The sequence below is a fragment of the Trichechus manatus genome, unplaced genomic scaffold, assembly GCF_000243295.1.
Source record: "Trichechus manatus latirostris isolate Lorelei unplaced genomic scaffold, TriManLat1.0 scaffold00110, whole genome shotgun sequence".
Classification (NCBI taxonomy): domain Eukaryota; kingdom Metazoa; phylum Chordata; class Mammalia; order Sirenia; family Trichechidae; genus Trichechus; species Trichechus manatus.
Window position 1 is genome coordinate 7,356,650 of NW_004444046.1, and position 5,564 is coordinate 7,362,213.

Genomic DNA, 5,564 nt, shown 5'->3' on the forward strand with positions numbered 1-5,564 from the left:
ATTACCTATATTATAAAGTGTGCATGGTCATCTGGAAGTGGCGGAAAAGTATGTCTTTAATTTCAGAGTTAGAATAGAAAAGAAGGAAAGGGAAGAAGCAATATCACATTTTTTTAAGTAGTGATTAACAATTTTCTCTAAATTTTACATTTACTTTTTTTAAAATTCAGTTTCTCTGTATTTAACAAATGGAATCATATATGATGCTTTATAACTTGCTTTTTTTATTAATACAGTGTAAACATTCTTAATTTGGGGCCAATTTTCCATGGGACCTGCCCTCCTCATTCCTTCATCACCACCTGCCCATAATATGTCCTACAGGAAAACAAGTATAGTTATGCAAGGGGCTCTAAAAATTTACATCATCTTAACATAAGGAAATATGTTTATACCTATTTATACCTAGGGAGTTAATATAACAACTTCAAAGCAAAATATATGCATTGTTTGAACTTTAGATGTTATGTATTTCCTTGGATTGCTGTATAACACCTGCAAGTTAACACTGTAAAGTATCAAACACTAAAATGCTCACTACATACTGAATATTTACTGTTTGGCACTGCTTGTACAAAAAAAGTAAAGAGGATCCTTTTGAAAACTCTTAATATGCATAATATTTCTTTACGATCTCAACGAATTACACTTACAAAAATCTCTCTTAATCAGACTGAAAAATTGTAATTGATAAACAGCAAGCCATTCATTCAATTATAGTAGAAAAATTACTGAAGTACTTCACTTAAAATCCCTATTAGTTTCCATTAAATTCTTCAAAGAAGTGTGGATATCCTTGTTGCTATCCAACTATAATGTTTTCTTTGCCTAGAAAAAGAATTTTACTTTTGGATTTTTAACAATGACTTCCAACTCTGAAGCTATTAAAAAAATAACAGTGATGTATACACGCATTACAAAGATGTTTATTGTATTTTTTTCTTGAAAAAATATTTGTAAATGTTTCTCAAGGCATAAAGCCAATACATAAATGACATTTTTGAAAATGCATAAGCCTGGCATGGAGTTAGACCTTCCTATATTGTGGTTTGAGTGACTTGAGTTTTGGCCTCTGCTCATTTTCTTTTCACATTATAGTTTAAAGGCAAATTGAAGATATATATAGTACAATAACTTTAATGTAAACTAAATAATACCAGATTTTTCTTCTGGTGTTTATATGTGAATAGATACAAAAGAAGAACTCCAGAAGGATACAATCTAAATTCATAACTTGGATTAACCCTAAGAGGGAATGGGGAGGTGATGATCAAAAGGGATTATAGTCTTCCGTGTAGGAATAACATATTAATTTTTAGACAAAAAAAATGCATTCCTGTATTATTTGTGCAATAAAAATTTTATGGCAAACAAAATAAAACTATATCAAAAGGTAAACTTCCCCTTTTCTGAGTCAAAGGATTATTAAAGGTTGGTTCTTAATTTATTTCCTTAGGACTGAAGGTGTACGTTTTTTGCTTCCTATGCAAACAAGTTATAAGAGAAATGTGTTCAGTTCAGATAAATAAGTTTTCTTGCATATATGAGCCATGAATGCCTGTGCTTCTCCAGTATAACAGTGTTTCCCAAAGTGAAGAAGTATACAAGACAGTTTTAAGTGTTACATGATCTTAACATTTTTTAAACTGTGTAGTTTTTGTTATCTATATTAGGGGAAATGTAACTGGCACATCAAAGAAAAACAGATCAGATTAAAGTAGATATTATAGTTTATAAAAAGATGTCAAAGAAATATAGCAAATAAATAATAACTACAGGTGTTATTCAGATAATGGGAGAAATCATAGGGCTTATAAGCAAATGACTGAAGGTTGGGAACAATGCAACATGGAATGCTGCCCCCTAAAATACAAATGGATGTGTGCAATACATCACATTTACAAGTTAGCGTCTGCTAATACATTTTTTTTTTCCTTCATGTAAAAAGAGTTCTGTTTTAGGAAAAGAGAAGAGAGAGTGGGAATAAAAATCAGGATCTACACTCAAGTGGAAATTGAACTGAACTAGAAAGTCCATGTAGCTGATCCCTAACAACCTCAATAACCTGCTTACACCTTCTATCTTACTGCCTATTTTCATGTTCAGTACTTATGAGTAGTCATATAATTGAGGATATGTAAGATGATTTTGCCCAAAACCCTGATGGTTTTCTAATGTCATTTTGCAGAGCCATAGATAAGATAAAACAGATTGGGTTTTGCACTAGGCATGGGAGAGAGAAGGAGGGTATAATGGGCCCCTAATGTTTTGTCAGCCACTCCCTTCTCCCTTCTCTGGGCAGTGAGCTAGGGAACACCTTCTCCCACCCCTAACTGGTTCTCCAGAAGTTGCTGTGTTCTTCAAGACCCCTTCCTCAGACTTCAATACATTATTCTTGGAATGGATCCTTGGCCCACATTGATTTGGGACTAACATTCAGTCTTTCTTCAGTGGCTGAAACTGTCAGAAGAAAATCTTGGGAATTTTGGGCGATCATATTTTCTCCATGTGGGGAAAGCCAGTATTCACTGAGAGAAAAGAATGAAGCTGACAGGAAAAGAAGAGGTGCAAAGATACAATACTGGTTCCCTAGTGGAGGCCCACCTCATTCTGTTCTTATGTTCAGTGAGATCCCTTCCCCAGTTTCTATCTAATAAATTTCCCTTGTGCTTAAGCTAGTTGCACTTTAATTTCTGACAACAGCAACCAAGAGATCGCCAACTAAGCAGAAAGTGCTTAGCCCTATTTCATACTGCAAAAGGACTTATTTAAAGACGGATGCACTATATGCTCTATGCACAACCTCAAAGTTTTCTGTGCTGCAAATTCAGATTTGGCCTTTTGTTTCTTGTGGTTTTGTTTGTTTTGTTTTACCCTGCAAACAGCATAGACAACTGGTAAAACTAGTTTATTAAAATCAAAAGAAAATGGATTAGAGCACTGAATACTTGCAGTGTGTCAAGCACTTGATGTGCGGTATCTTAGTTACGCCTCCCAATAACGCTTTGAGATGAGTATGACTCTTGCTTTGTACACTTGAAGCACAGGTTGCTTGAGTAACTTGAATAAGGTACACAAGTAAGTGTTGATGGAGGATTCAAGCCTGGCTTTAATTTCTGAGGTCAGTAAGCTTTACCCCAGTGCTGAATGTACTTCGTGCCGAAAAACCCTTCAGGATATCTTCTGCTGAAGTCGGTTGTTGTGTTTTAATTGACGTGAATAAGAATGGTACCAGCATTGGACTTTATCTCATAAATATTATAATGTTAAAGTTTTAAAAAATATTGAAGGACCAGCAGCTGTAGCTTTAACCTTCAGTCTTGGGTTGATCCCTTCACTGCCATCCTCCTTACCCCTGATAAAAGAAAAGATATCAGGTGTACTCATCCAAGAGTCAGATTTTTAACTAAGGGATGATTGTCTCTATAAAGAACAGACTGGGTCTCCCCTGAAACAAGAAGTGATAGCTCTGGCTTCTGAGCATTGATTGCCTCCTGTGTAAAGCAAGTTGAACTACGTAATCTCTAAAGTTCTTAACAAGTCTATGACCCTGTGGAGACTGGACTGTTCTGAGGTAGGACGCTTTAAGGGATGGATTCCAAACTATAGTTCCTTGATTGAATTAATCAGTGGACAGTCTGCATGGTCTTCCACACATGTGCAGCCTTCAGCTTAAGCTGGGAAGATTGCAGCAAGCTCTGTGAACATCTGAAATTTGGATTGCAAAATTGCCAGTCGGGAGTTGTCCGGCATTACCAGTAAACTCCTACTACTCAGGGAACACATAATGTTTCTACACAGCTTATTTCAGATGCGACCACATAGGGATTAAGAAATGAAAAAAAAATATATATCTAGAAAAGGGTAAACGTATGATACTAATGGGATAAAGGGAAAGGAAGTGCTGGAATGAGTTCTGAAGCCATGTGTGTTGAAATGACAAGGGAATGTGCTGAAGCATCCCATGAATTCTTGCTAGGTTTCACCAGAGAAACCCTGATCTCTGGGCAATGTACTTGTTCACCCAGGTGCCTACCCATTCTAAAGTCTTCAGCCTTGCAGCAACGTCAATCCCTTCAGAACCAACCCTAGGATTTTCTTTCCGTCTATCAGTTATCAGATTTCCTACATGAACCTTGTAAGCATCTTTCTGGATTGGTTTATTCAGCTTCCTCAGTGGGAAGGGACTTGTGATAATTTCTTAGAGGAGCAATAGAAAATTAATACAGTATTATAAAAAATATAGAAGAATATTTGTAAAAATCTTGGGATGGGTGAGGCAGTAAGCATAAAAAGAAACCTAAAAGCTGAAAAGGAAAAGGTGGAGATATTCAATTAAAAATAGAGAAAATGATTGCAAAACATCACTGACAAAGGGTTAATATCACTAATATGTAAAAATGCCTATACATTAATAAGAACAAAAACAACCCAATTCTTTTAAAATTAGAATATCCAACAAATGGGAAATTTAGAGAAAAAACAGAAATTTCAAATAATCATATGGAACAATGTTCGGCCTTAGTACATGTTGGGAAAGTTAAAATGCAAGTTATGAGAAATATTTAGCCTTTTGGTAAAAATTTAAAATATCCATATCTTACACGGAAGTATATATGGGGAAATAATTACATATCTTTCTGAGAGGAAGTAATTTGCTACAACATTTTTGGAAGGTAATCTGAAAATATCTATTAAAATTTTAAGTGAACATACGCATCGACCCAGCAATGTTTAGACATGTAAAGAAATTAATTTCTATATAAAGGACATGTGTATAAAAATGTTTATTTCAGAACTACTTATTAAAGCCAAAAAACAATTTAAATACTCATCAATAGAGTAATGCATTCATGTTACGGATTGTTTTATGTCTATTAAAAATTAATTAAATCACAAGAAAACTACAGACCAATATCCCTTATGAACATAGACTCAAAAATCTACAAGAAAATATTCGCAAACATAATCCAGCAACATTAAAAAAGGATTATAAACTGTGCCTAAGTGAGATTTACTCCAAGAATGCAAAGTTGGTTCAACATGATATCCAGCCAATGTAATACACCATCGATACAGGACAAAAATAAGTATCTCAGTAGAGAAAAAGCATTTGACAAAATCCAACACCATTTCATGATAAAAACAAATTATGAATAAATAGGAATCTTGTCAACCTGATAAAAGGCATATCTACAAAAAAACCTACAGCAAACATCATATATGGTGAAAGATTGAAAGCTTTCTCCCTAAGATCAGGAACAAGACATGGATGTCCACTCTCACCACTCTATTCAGTATTGAACTGAAGGTTCTAGCTACGGCAATTAGTCAAACAAAATAAAAGACATCTAGATTGGAAAGGAAGTAATAAAGCTATCTCTATTTGCAGATTATGTTATTTTGTATATGGAAAATCTTAAGGAAACTACAGAAAGAAACTATTGAGTTAATAACTGATTTCAGTAAGACTGCAGGATACAAGATCAATATACAAAAATCAAATGTATTCCTATACAATCAAAAATCTGAAAAATGAAATTAAAACAATTCCATTTTGAGTA